The sequence below is a fragment of the Anabrus simplex genome, chromosome 2 (assembly GCF_040414725.1).
Source record: "Anabrus simplex isolate iqAnaSimp1 chromosome 2, ASM4041472v1, whole genome shotgun sequence".
NCBI classification, from domain to species: Eukaryota; Metazoa; Arthropoda; class Insecta; order Orthoptera; family Tettigoniidae; genus Anabrus; species Anabrus simplex.
The window spans coordinates 374,808,410-374,823,198 of NC_090266.1; the positions used below are offsets into that span (position 1 = coordinate 374,808,410).

The 14,789-nt window shown below is 42.7% G+C and overlaps 1 protein-coding gene across 1 annotated transcript in view; it reads right to left on the reverse strand.

Annotated features, from left to right (window-relative positions):
- Positions 1-14,789, reverse strand: part of LOC136863553 (uncharacterized) — a 452,780-nt gene that overhangs the window by 91,348 nt on the left and 346,643 nt on the right. The gene's annotated exons all lie outside the window — the stretch shown is intronic.

Below are 14,789 nucleotides of genomic sequence, written 5' to 3' on the forward strand. Positions count from 1 at the left end.
TCAAGGGAGACTTCATTAGTTAGTCGGAACATAGAAAGAATGATGAACTCTTCTCAGAAGAACTCTTAAGGTTTCACCTTACTTTTTCCTGCCTGCTGGCTCTTTAGAAGTGTGTGCGCGTGCGTTTTGTATTCAGGAATCATTCAAGGCAAATATTTTCGCACTGCAAGTTGTGTGGTTAAGCTTATTTTTAATATGTATAGCTTTTGCTTTCTCAACGATTCATGTGTTTCTACATTCGTCCCTGTTTTTATCTCCTCGTAAGATGTGTATTGTTTAATGTAACACCTTGTGTAAAAAATTGGGTTAAATGAAGGAGTTATATCATGTTCAAGATCATGCTTTCACGTCTCTGCACAATCTTTAAAATGAAATTTACCGTTGGTCTTTATAGCTATTGTTGAGAGTGAAGGAGAATTTCCTGTTGTGTATGTTTATCTGAAACTCAAGGGAGACTTCATTAGTTAGTCAGAACATAGAAAAAATGATGAACACTTCTCAGAAGAACTCTTAAGGTTTCACTTTACTTTGTCCTGCCTGCTGGCTCTTCAGAAATGTGTGCGCGTGTGTTTTATATTCAGGAATCATTCAAAAAGATTACTTTCGCACTGCAAGATCTGTGGTTAAGGTTATTTTTAATATGTATAACTTTTGCTTTCTCAACGATTCATTTGTTTCTATATTCATCCCTGTTTTTATCTCCTTGTAAGATGTATTGTTTAATGTAACGCCTTGTATAATATAAATGCCTACATGCTGGCCTATTTCCCACATTTTGGCTGATGATGACGCCAAACAGCGTCGAAACTAGTTCCAAGTGCAAATACATGTTATAAATAAACTATAACATTTTTTGTATTGAAAAGGTGCACCCTTTAAGTTTTCCTATCTTCCATATTATAATTATACTATTTCCGAGTCCATATTGTCCAAGACTTGCAATTATTAAACTTTGGATTGCTAAAATCTGATGCAATTTGGTTTAAATAATCATTAAAATTAAACAAAACTAATAATAAAATCACGATCTCCTTAAAAACATTCACTTTGTTTGACATTTTCTAAAAAATGTTTTTGTAGAAACATATTAAAACCATTCAAACCATTAAAAACATTCACTTAGCTACACGATGCTTGGCAAGGACAGCGATCTCACGAGGTGAGTCACATGTTATAAGACGTAAAGTTTACACTTTTTCAGTTAAAGTGAAGGTTAATATATTCATATTATTTCAGGTCCGCATTGAACTGAGAATGAAATAATTGGTAACTTCATAAAGCACCGGCTTCTGAGTCCGCCTCTTTTCACGATCGCCACATTTCAACATTTTGAAGATTTCACAGAATAATTTTAATATGGTTTTAAAAGATTTTGAAGTGTCAAACAGTGTCAATGTCATTTAAGAAGATTGTTTAACCTTATTCTGCGACATTATGTTCACTACATGGCAATAGCCTGAGGACTTTATTGAATGGTTTTAATATGTTTCTACAAAAACATTTTTTAGAAAACGTCAAACAAAGTTAATGTTTTTAAGAAGATCGTGATTTTATTATTAGTTTTGTTTAATTTTAATGATTATTTAAAACCAAATTGCATCAGATTTTAGCAATCCAAAGTTTAATAATTGCAAGTCTTGGACAATATGGACTCGGAAATAGTGTAAGTATAATATGGTTTTTAAATCTTTATCGTAGTTTTTATAATGTGTGTGACGTAGATAAACTTATATATGTTTACCAATGTTTCCAGTGTATATCAGCTGATGATGACGCAATATAAAGCGTCGAAACTACTCCTGATTAAATAAATATACATGTTGTAATTTCATCTTAACATTTTTGGTATTGAATAAGGTGGATACGAATTTTAATGAATTGTCACTGCACCTGTCGAAATAAAATAAAGTGTTTACTCGTACCTCAAAATACAGGGCAATTCAAAATGATGGACCCGATTTCATAAATTTATTCTATGAAATCTAATGAACATATCATACTGTGAGATATGCGCAAAGAAAGGCAAACTCTCAAAGTTTAGTTGAGTTTGGATTCCATCCCACGTGGTTTCATTTTAAGCCATTACGAGCACGCAGGAAGCGAGTAAAGGAAATGGCTGCGGCTGGAGAGCAGAAGTCGTTCTGTGCGCTTGATTACCATGTAAACAAGTCTGTGATTAGTGTTCAACGGCATTTCCATACCAGGTATGGAAGAGATCCACCTACTGGAAAACCCATTCGTGCGTGATATGCAAAATTCAGAGACACGGGCTGCATCTGTAAGCGAAAGCCGACTGGCCATCCTTCAACCAGGGAAGAGACAGTGGAACATGTTCGCGCCAGTTTCGTGCGGAGTCCGCTGAAGTCCACCTACCGGGCAGCAAGGCAACTTGAACTTCCACAGGCAACTGTTTGGCGCATTCTGCGGAACGTTTACAAACAAAACCCTACCGCTTGCAACTGGTGCAGGCCTTAAAAGACAATGCTGCTCGAGCGTCCTTCTGTGCCGATTTTCTCGCATTAATGGAAGAGGATGGGTTCTCCGAAAGGGTAATTTTCAGTGATGAAGCGACTTTTCACCTTTCCGGGACTGTGAATGCCTCCTGCCACAGCTCAAAGAGGATAATGCAGATTTCATCCTTCAACTGGATGGTGCCCCTCTGCATTACCATGGCAACATTTGGAGCTATCTCAACGCGACATTAGCACAACGCTGGATAGGTCGTGCATCTCAGGAGGATCGAACTCTCATTCGTTGGCCACCACGCTCCCCTGACTTAACCCCATGTGATTTCTTCTTATGGGGTTTCGTAAAGGATCATGTTTACGTACCACCTCTTCCACTAACCTTGGATGACCTTCATGCCTGCATCACAGCAGCCATCGCAGAGACTGACCAATGAGACACTACACAAAGTTTGGCAGGAAATAGACTATCGGCTTGATGTATGTCGTGTTACGCGAGGTGCTCAAATAGAACACTTGTGATATGACTGAAAAAACTTTGAGAGCTTACCGTTCTTAGCACATGTCTCACATTACGTTATGTTTATTAGATTTCACACAAAAAATTTATGAAATCGGATCCATCATTTTGAATTGCCCTGCATAGTTCTCTACGCAATGAATTATAATTTTCACTATTATATTTAAAGAGGGTTATGCTTTAGAAACATTCTTAATATAATAAGGAGAAATGCAGATAAGCTGTGGCTTGTTGCTTGAGTTTAAATGATCTGATAAACTCATCAACAATCAATCATGTTTATTGGGAATAACATTAGTTATATAATTTATTTCAAGACATTCTGAATATCTACTTGTTATTGCATTTACAATACTATTGTACTTGGATAGGAAAAATTTGTTTTCACTAGCGATGAAACTCGCTTGCTATTTAGAGGCCAGCTATTATCAATGGACATCCGATTAGTTTTAAATGCTATTTTCTGAAACTCAAGTAACAGGTAAAGCTGCTACTACTACTACTACTACTACTACTACTACTACTACTACTACTACTACTACTACTACTGACGTGCTGCTATTGAATGGCTGGTGTTGTTTAGTGCTCCGCGTATTTGTTTAATTAAGTGGTGTTTTAAAGGCTGTGTATGGATAAAATATATTGTGATTATAAGTGGAAGTGCTGCCCTTCAGAACGCGGTATTATCTCTCTCTCTCTCTTTTTTTTTTTTTTTTTTTTGCTAGTTGCTTTACGTCGCACCGACACAGATAGGTCTTATGGCGACGATGAGACAGGGAAGGGCTGGGAGTGGGAAGGAAGCGGCCGTGGCCTTAATTAAGGTACAGCCCCAGCATTTGGCTGGTGTGAAAATGGGAAACCACGGAAAACCATTTTCAGGGCTGCCGACAGTGGGGTTCGAACCTACTATCTCCCGAATACTGGATACTGGCCTCACTTAAGCGACTGCAGCTATCGAGCTCAGTGGTATTATCTCTCTTTGATGAGCTACAGAGGCATCCCTTTTCTGACAAGGTAAAGAGAAGAGCGAGTAGAGGTACTGAGAATAGCAATGTCAAATCCAAAGAGGTTGAAATAGATGTAGAAAACCAAAGAGATACTATGTCGGATGAGGAGCTGGACGTAACCATGGAACTACAGAGTACGAAGACTACAAACCAAAGAGTAGGATTAGAAGAGATGCGACTAGAAATTGATAAGTTAGTCAAGCATAGTGAAGACTTATTAGCATTAGTTAAGATGACTCCTAATACCAAAGCGGAGATAAAGAAAGGTATTAAAGAAATGGGACAAATGGTAGAAATCATTCGTAGTCGTTCGTGGGAATGGGAACAATTTTATGTGAATGAAGATCCAAAGGCTAGGAGTGATTTGGAACAGGGCACTACCTCCAGTAAGAAAATAACCCGTGATGTTGGGACACAGGCGCAATTCAGTGACAGAGTGCTAGATATAGACCAGAGCCTCTTGGAAGCTACGTGTTTTGACGAGTTTGCGAAGCTATCGGATAAGGAATGGCCTGACTGTGTTTACAGTAACACGCACGTCATCTCTGGAAATATAGGGAAATTGACTGATTGGGATATATCAATGGTTGTAAATCCCAAACATCTTACAGAGGAGGATGGAATTATGAGAAGCATGAAGAATATGCATACAGAAATTTCTGACTTGCTGAACTGTAATCTGGAGGAGGGTAAGACGGAATTCCTGCGCACTGTTACGCAAACCTACACGAGTCGAGGAGGAGAGCGGGAGAAGCTGCGATATGTGTATGTAATACCATATTCATTTAATCAGGATGGAGTAAATGACCTGCAGAACCTGTATTCATGTCTCACCCACTGGAGAGAGATAATTGAGACTCGTGCAAGAAAGAAGGTGCTGATAACTATCCCGGATACCCTGATCGGAATTATATAAGGAAAATCTTGGAATGGATGTTTCGTAAGAGTGATATTGAAATAGGGTGCTTGGAATCAGGTAAAACAGGCTGTCTCTGTGGGATTAACATCAAAAAAGAAATCCTTAAATGATAATACTCAGGAAACAGTTATGTGCAAAGCTGCGGGCAAAACGTACGCCGAATTGCTTAAAACAGTAAAGGAAGGAGTAAACATTGAAAAAATTGGCGTTAAAATAAAACGAATAAGGAAAACAGCAAAGGATGACCTTATACTTACTGTAGAAGGCAAAGGAAATGCTGACGTATTACAACGCGAGATAACTAAAAACATCAAGGAAATAGAGGTTTCAACAAAAAGGAAGGAGACAACAATTCTAGTGTACGGTATGGATCCGGATTTAAATGAAAACTATCTTAGAGCAGCACTCTCCTTAGAAGCTGCTGTTGAAGAATCTCAGATCAATATTACGTCCGTAAGACCGGGAAATCTGAATGCTACCGTAATCTTGCCAACGGAACCATCGAAAATACTGTTAAAGAAAAGAAAATAAATGTGGGATGGGCAACCTGCATGGTGAAGGAAAGAGTTACAGTTGCAAGGTGTTTTAAATGTCTTGGATTTGGACAAAGTGCCACACTGCGACGTTAAGGATGACCGGTCACGGAGCTGTCTAAATTGTGGACAAGAAGGCCATTTGGCGAAGGATTGTGGGAACATTTCGTTTTGCACCATGTGCCAAGTGGAGGGCCACCGCTCAGATCAAATGAAATGCCCTACTTACAGGAAGCTAATATTAGAGGCAAGGAAGTTGAATTTAAACGATCAATAATGGACATACTGCAGGCGAATCTCATGAGGAAATCCGATAGTCATGACATTATGTATGGGACAGCCTTGGAAAAGAAAGTAGACTTAGTGCTTGTCAGCGAGCCAAACAGAAGGCGAGTAGCTGAAGGTGGTTGGTTCACGGACAAAAGATGTGATGTAGCTGCATATTTTTGAAATTATAAGTTGAAGGTGCTAAGCATAAGGGCAGAAGAAGGATATTTGCGTATTCAACTTCAGCAATATCAGATTTATTGTTGTTATATCTCTCCTAACATCCCTTTTGATAATTTCAAAGCTGAAGTAGATGTAATAGTTCAGGACAGTATGGCGTCAGGTATTGAATCTATCATTCTCGGAGACCTAAATGTCAAGTCGCCTCTGTGGGGGGCACCAACTGCAGATCGTAGGGGAGAATATTGGGCAGAATGGATAGCGACCCTAGACTTGGTGATTCATAACACTGGAATCTTACCAACTTTTTCCAGAGGGAGCTCAGAGTCTTTCATAGACGTCACCTGCTCAACGCAGGGTATAGCATCATTCATTGTTGACTGGGAAGTTATGGAAGATGAAACTCTCAGCGACCATCGTTTTATTTATTTTCAAGTTAAGGGATCGAAGAAGCTTAATGATATCACGAAAACGGTGTGGAACTATAATTGGGAAACTTTTAAAATTGCAATCGAGTGGATGTCACAAACTGTAGATACAGTGCAACATACTCTAAAAGATGTAACTGCTGTCCTTAAAGATGCTTGTAGGACCAGCCGATTGAGGGGATCAACAAAATACACTGACTGACTGACAGAGCAAATGCAACACCAAGGAGGAGTGGTTCGAAAGGGATGAAAGTTGGGGAAAAAACAGAGACGGCACGGACAAATAATTGATGTTTATTTCAAACCGATATGCAGGTTACACAATGCGCACGGCATCGACTCAGTAGGATGTAGGACCACCGCGAGCGGCGATGCACGCAGAAACACGTCGAGGTACAGAGTCAATAAGAGTGCGGATGGTGTCCTGAGGGATGGTTCTCCATTCTCTGTCAACCATTTGCCACAGTTGGTCGTCCGTACGAGGCTGGGGCAGAGTTTGCAAACGGCGTCCAATGAGATCTCACACGTGTTCGATTGGTGAGAGATCCGGAGAGTACGCTGGCCACGGAAGCATCTGTACACCTCGTAGAGCCTGTTGGGAGATGCGAGCAGTGTGTGGGCGGGCATTATCCTGCTGAAACAGAGCATTGGGCAGTCCCTGAAGGTACGGGAGTGCCACCGGCTGCAGCACATGCTGCACGTAGCGGTGGGCATTTAACGTGCCTTGAATACGCACTAGAGGTGACGTGGAATCATACGCAATAGCGCCCCAAACCATGACGCCGCGTTGTCTAGCGGTAGGGCGCTCCACAGTTACTGCCGGATTTGACCTTTCTCCACGCCGACGCCACACTCGTCTGCGGTGACTATCACTGACAGAACAGAAGCGTGACTCATCGGAGAACACGACGTTCCGCCATTCCCTCATCCAAGTCGCTCTAGCCCGGCACCATGCCAGGCGTGCACGTCTGTCTTCTGAGCGGACGCCGGGAGTGCAGGCCTCCTTCAACCAATCGACGGGAAATTGTTCTGGTCGATATTGGAACAGCCAGGGTGTCTTGCACATGCTGAAGAATGGCGGTTGACGTGGCGTGCGGGGCTGCCACCACTTGGCGGCGGATGCGCCGATCCTCGCGTGCTGACGTCACTCGGGCTGCGCCTGGACCCCTCGCACGTGCCACATGTCCCTGCGCCAACCATCTTCGCCATAGGCGCTGCACCGTGGACACATCCTTATGGGTATCGGCTGCGATTTGACGAAGCGACCAACCTGCCCTTCTCAGCCCGATCACCACACCCCTCGTAAAGTCGTCTGTCTGCTGGAAATGCCTCCGTTGACGGCGGCCTGGCATTCTTAGCTATACACGTGTCCTGTGGCACACGACAACACGTTCTACAATGACTGTCGGCTGAGAAATCACGGTACGAAGTGGGCCATTCGCCAACGCCGTGTCCCATTTATCGTTCGCTACGTGCGCAGCACAGCGGCGCATTTCACATCATGAGCATACCTCAGTGACGTCAGTCTACCCTGCAATTGGCATAAAGTTCTGACCACTCCTTCTTGGTGTTGCATTTGCTCTGTCAGTCAGTGTATAAAACACGAGTCCCTTACTGGTGGAACAATGAAATAGACATGCAAAGGACAGACTGCAATCGCAAGAGACGAATTCTTACAAGATCTAGGAAAAAAAATCAGCCAGGTCAACTTAATACAATCAGAAGCTGACTATAAGGCATCAAAGAGGCAACTAATGAAGCTAATAAAGGATTCTAAGAGAAATCTCTGGCAAAAGCTATGCGAAGATCTAGGCAGTGATATCTGGGGGGCGGGATATAAGATAGTGACCGGTCGAATAATCAACAGGGTACCAGTTCAGCTCCCAGCTGATAGAAGGAAAGCCATAGCAATGGAGTTGTTCCCTTGTACTAATGACAGACTTGAAACGGAATCAGATTTTTGTGTTGCAGGACCGTTTACTGTGGTTGAGTTACAAGAGGTAGCACGCAATATGAAGACTGGTAAGGCACCAGGTGTAGATGGAATCCCACCAGAAGCCATCAAGTATGCAGTTGAGGTGGCACCTGGTTGGATCTTATCAGTCTTCAATGATTTATTAACAAAGCGTGAATTCCCCGACGAGTGGAAAATAGCCAAGCTAGTGCTGTTATTGAAGGCAGGGAAACTATCATTAGATCCATCAGCGTACAGGCCACTGCTTATTAAACACCTTGAGCAAACTTTACGAAGGATTGATTAAAACTAGACTGGAGAAAGAACTTGAACAACAGGGAGGACTTTCTTCGAACCAGTTTGGATTTAGAAAGGGTAGAACCACAACCCAAGCTATTGAGAGGGTGATTCAAATACAGGCAGAAAGCAGTGGGAAATGGGCTGCCTTGATAACGCTAGATGTCAAAAATGCTTTTAACAGTGCTTCTTGGAGCATTATTTTGAGAGAACTTCGTAGGATGAACATTTCTCGGTATCTACAACAAATAATCGTTAAGTACTTCAAAGGACGAAGAATACGACTTCATGATTTAGAAGACCTTGAAATGAGTGCTGGCGTTTCACAGGGATCTGTCCTAGGACCCACCTTGTGGAACATTCTATATGATAGTGTCTTACGCCTGCAGCTGACAAAAGGGACAACATCTATTGGTTATGCAGATGACCTTGCAATAGTGGTAATAGCAGAGAATGTAGAAGAACTGACCTTCCGAGTAAATGAATCACTGAGACGAGTTAACCTTTGGATGGTAAATAATAAATTGAGATTGGCTCCACATAAGACTGAGGCTGTAATTTTGAAAGGTTCCAGGAATTGGAAAAATGTCCGTTTCTTATTAAATGATACAGTGATTATAACAGGGAAGTCTGTACGATACTTGGGGTTCTTACTGACAGGAATTGCACATTTGGTGCACATGTGAAGGCAGTAACCCAAAAGGCAGAGAAGAAGGCATCGGCATTAGCCAGACTTATGCCTAACATCGGGGGACCAAGAACAGTTAAGAGACAGATTATGTGCTCTGCAGTATATTCCATTTTACTTTATGCTGCACCTATCTGGCACAATGCACTCAGGAGGAAGATTCACCGAAGAGCTATGGAAAGAAGAGTACAGAGGAAAATGCTGCTCAGAGTTACCTGTGCATATCGAACTGTTTCGACAGCAGCTTTACAATTTGTAGCTGCCAGTATTCCCATTGACCTCCTCGTTGTAGAGAGAAAACTTTGACATGAAAGGGGTGCGACTATATCTGCTGAAGAAAAGAAAGCCTTGAGGAACCAACCCTTACTAGACTGGCAAGACCGATGGGATGGCACAACCGATGTTGGCCAATGGACAAAAAAGCTAATACCCGACATAGGAGACTGGCTTAAATGTAGACATCGGCAGGTAGATTACTATCTGTCACAGATCCTGACAGGACATGGAAGATTTGGCGTATACACCATCAAGATGGGAAAGACGCAGGGAGATGGTTGTCTGTACTGTTCTGAAAGGGATACAGTAGAACACACTTTTTTCTACTGTGTTTGATGGGAAGAAGAACGAAGTAAAGCCTGCCAACAACTTGGCCGACGACTCACGCCAGGGAATCTGGTTCATATTATGTTACAGAGCCTGTTTACCTGGAACACAGTAAAGGCAATAGCGACAAGCATCATGGGGATGAAGGAAAAAGAAGAGAAAAGAAGAACTTAATAATATACATCACTCCATTCTGATGTCATGCCGACAAGCAGTTCCAGAATGGGCTGAGTGAAGAGGGCAGGGGTTTTTAGTTGGTGGAAATCCAACTCCCACACAGAGTGGTGTCTTCAAAAGATTTTCCCCTGCCATAACAAAAAAACTACTACTACTACTACTACTACTACTACTAATAATAATGTGACTGTGTCCACCATGGTGATTTCGAGCCAAGAGGAGTGAGCTGATCTGGCCCCGCCCACAAGGGAATGGTGCCACAGGTGGGCTATTTGCCGCTGCTTGCGCGTCCACTCCAGAAGGGACCTGTAGTGGCATGCACTAACCTTCCCCTGGTCTCCCCGAGAGCCTCTGGCAATTACCAGAAACCTTGAGACGCTTGGGGGAATGCAAGGTTTCTGGGAGTATCCAGCTTCCGGACTGTTCTGGAACCACTGGCATCCGTCTCTAAGGTGGGCCAAACAGGTCTGAACAGAGTGCAGAGCACACTCAGTTCAGTCTGAGAGTGAGTGCTGTCAAGGTGTGCCGCTGTGGATAGTGACAGTTCGAGTTGAGGTTCAGCCCCAGTTAAGGGGGCAGTCTGTGTGTCAGTCTCTGCAAGTGTTCTGTCCTTGAATCGGAGGGTTTGTTCTGTCTGTCTGTCATCGAGGAGTTGAGTCTCTCGGTCAAGCTGCTGTGAAGTGAACCTTGTGTCAGGTGCAGCGTAGGGGAGTTCAATATAGGATCGGCGAGGGACGGTGAACGAAGACTGTTGGAGAGAACAGATGGTGTATATCATATGGGATTGTGAGATTGTTATGCATGGGCTGTGAACTGAATGGCTGTGATAGTGACAGCGAGAATAACTGTAGAATTGATTTTGACTATAAAAAGTGTCAGTTGTGGAACAGTGTGTAGTGTTGACTGTTCAAGTTTATGAGCAATAGAGTGAACAATTAGTGTGACTGAGCATTGAGAGTAGAGAGAGAGTGCAAAATGGTGTAGTTATGTGCCTGTGTAGCTGTATACACAGGGTCACTTAATAAATCTTAAGAGTAAACACAAGCAGTTGTGTACTTATTTAACAACCCAGCAATACGTTCGTTCAATCAATCAATCAATCAATCAATCAATCAATCAATCAATCAATCAATCAATCAATCAATCAATCAATCAATCAATACTGATCTGCATTTAGGGCAGTCGCCCAGGTGACAGATTCCCAATCTGTTGTTTTCCTAGCCTTTTCTTAAACGATTGCAAAGAAATTAGAAATTTATTAAACAGCTCCTGTGGTAAGTTATTCCAATCCCTGACTCCCCTTCCTATAAACTAATATTTGCCCCACTGTGTCCTCTTCAATTCCAACTTTATTTTCGTATTGTGATTTTTTCCTACTTTTATGATGAGGCTTGTTGTTTTAAAGGGCCTAACATCGAAGGTCATCGGCCCTTTCCTACTTTTAAAGACACCACTCAAACTTATTAGTCTACTAATGTCTTTTCTTTTTTTGACAAGTTGCTTTACATCGCACCAACTCAGATAGGTCTTATGGCGACGATGGGACAGGAGAGGGCCAGGAGTGGGAGGGAAGCAGCCATGGCCTTAATTAAGGTACAACCCCAGCATTTGCCTGGTGTGAAAATGGGAAAAAAAATTGGAAAACCATTTTCAGGGCTGCTGACAGTGGGGTTCGAACCTACTATCTCCCGAACGCTGGATACTGGCCGCACTTAAACGACTGCAGCTATCAAGCTCTGTAGTCTACTAATGTCATTCCATGTCATCTCTTCACTGACAACTTGGAACATATCACTTAATACCAATATAAATGGTCCATTATTGGACATTATAAATTTTCCAGCTAACTTATTCCTGGTTGCCAGCGTTTTGCCCCAGTGTGCTAAGTTGGGCTCATCAGCTGGTAAATATCACACCCACCAAGACGCATTTTTGGTAATGAGACAATGTCTCTCAGAGTGCATTGGCAGTGCTGGTGGCTTCAAGTAGCCTACGCAGTGGCCTCCACGGTATGCACTAGCCATGCGTCTTGGTCTTCCCTCCATGGGAATTTAGAATTTTCCATTATAAATTTACTCATTCGGGACAAATATTTTGGTTTCCCTATGGGAATCAACATCTATAACATATCACTTAGTCAAGCAACTCGTCTCCTTTCTCCCAATTCTTTTCAGCCCAAACTTTGCAATATTTTTGTAACACTACTCTTTTGTTGGAAATCACCCAGAATAAATCGAGCTGCTTTTCTTTGGATTTTTTCCAGTTCTTGAATCAAGTAATAAAGGGTAGGGACCCATACACTGGAACAATACTGTGGTTGGGGTCTTACGAGAGACTTCTATGCCCTCTCCTTTACATCCTTACTACAACCCCTAATTACCCTCATAGCCATGTGCAGAAATCTGCACCCTTTATTTACAATCCCATTTATGTGATTACTCCAATGAAGATCTTTCCTTATATTAACACTTAGGGACTTACAATGATCCCTATGGGGTACTTTCACCCCATCAACGCAGTACTTACAACTGAGAGGTCTTTTCCTAATTTGTGGAACTCGCAACCTGACTTTTAACCCCATTTTATCATCAGGCCATTGCCCACTGTCCATCTCGCAACATTATCGAGGTCATTTTGCAGTTGCTCGCAATCTCGTAAATTATTTATTATTCTATACAGAATAGAATCATCTGCAAAAAGCCTTATCTCTGATTACTCATATCACTTATATATAAGAAAAAGGTTCAATAATACTGCCTTGAGGAAATCCCCTCTTACAAATGCTGTCAGAATGAAGCAAACTGGTAGCATAGTTTTTAGTCTGTAGAAATCCACAGCGAGTAGAAAATGGAGACCGAAAACATCCAGGACTTTTCTCAATATGCTCTGTGAACCTAGCAGTGAAATTAAATCTAGCTCTGACCAACTCATTTACTGAAATCTAACCAGGACTGACGTTGGAACTAAAAGAACTTGTTTCTTTTTTTGCAAGTTGCTTTACGTCGCACCGACAGATAGTTCTTATGGTGATGATGAGACAGGAAGGGGCTAGGAATGGGAAGGAAGCGTCCGTGGCCTTAATTAAGATACAGCCCCAGCATTTGCTTGGTGTGAAAATGGGAAACCACGGAAAACCATCTTCAGGACTGCTGACAGTGGGGTTCGAACCCACTATCTCCCGAATACCAGATACTGGCCGCACTTAAGCGACTGCAGCTATCAAGCTCAGTACTAAAAGAACTGAAGTTTAAGGTAAAACAGGCACAATTATTAAAGTTAGAACATGTGAAGTGTGCTCTCTTGAAACCAAGTTGAAGAGTGGTGTCCCGCAGGATGATAACGAACTGGTCGATATGTAATCTGAAGCAATAGTCAAGGTTGTGGAGTCCAGAGGTCAAGACCTGATGAAGGAAAGTGCACTGTGTGAAAGGACGATGGCTGTAGAAATCTGAACAGAGTCCACCAGCAGTGATGGCGACTCCAGTGTTGTGAAAGCAGAAAATCCACATTATGACTGGACCACTTCCTGGAGAACGTACCGGACTCAGTTCAAGACCAGCTATGTGGATAACAGATGGATGTCAGAGAAGAGGGCAGAACACCTGATCGCCAAACTACATGGGCAGAAGGTGGAGGTATTTCCCAGCCCCCAGCCGGGTGCCACCTACAAGGTGGTTGTGGGAGTACTCGACGGACAGTACAGTTATCAGCAGCTGACAGTTGCCTACTGCATCGAGGTACAAGATAAGACTCAGCGCGCCGACAGAACTCTGTGGGAATTTGCTGCTGAGTTTGAGCGACCAGCCAATGTGACTTTGGATGAGCCAACCCGGGATGACACCAGCAGAAGGCTCCACGACACAGAGATCTGTTCAAGGATGATGTTTGGCGGGGAGCAGAACCTCAAGATGGCTGTGATGATGGAGGCAGTGATGGTGATGGCATGGCTGGAGGCACCTTCCCCACTGGCACATGCATGCTAATGGAGCGTGAACCAATGACCACCGAATGAGGGTGCTAACTGACCAAGACACATGCCAGTTTGAACATTAGTTCAACACTATGGGATCGGATATCTAGCAGGACCAAGCTTGGTTCGTGTGAGCCAGTCATGTGTGTCGCAGCGGTGTACGACAAAGGCGCAAAGGCTCTGGGAGCAAACAGAGGTACAGAGAAGAGGGAAGTTATTGAAGCTTCAGTTGCCATGCGAAGGTCCACGGACTGTCATCACCAAGACCATCGATGTCGCCCACCAGACACAGAGCATTCCCATGGGAAGATGACGGCTACACAATCGAATCATCTCATGCCATATTATCGAGCAACTCAAGATGAGTTGAGTCTCTCAGTCGAGCTGCTGTTAAGTGAGCACCGTTTCTGCTGCAGAATGGGAGAGTTCAATGTGCAATCGGCAAGGGAAAATGAATAAAGACATTGAAAAAGAGAACAGACGATGTACATCATACAGGATTGTAGGACTGTTGTGCATGGACTGTGAACTGAATTTCTGTGATAACGACAGCAAGAATGACTGAGGAACTGATTTAGACTATAAGTGTCTTAGTTTATGAGCGATAGAGTGAATGATTAGTATGACGAGTGTGAGTAAAGAGAGAGCGTGCACTGGTATAACTGTGTGTCTATGTAGTTATATAAGTAATTAGTTTTAGTTAGTAAATCTTAAGAGTAAACACCACCAGTTGTGTAGTTATCTACCCGACAATATGTTACATTATTATTATTATTATTAT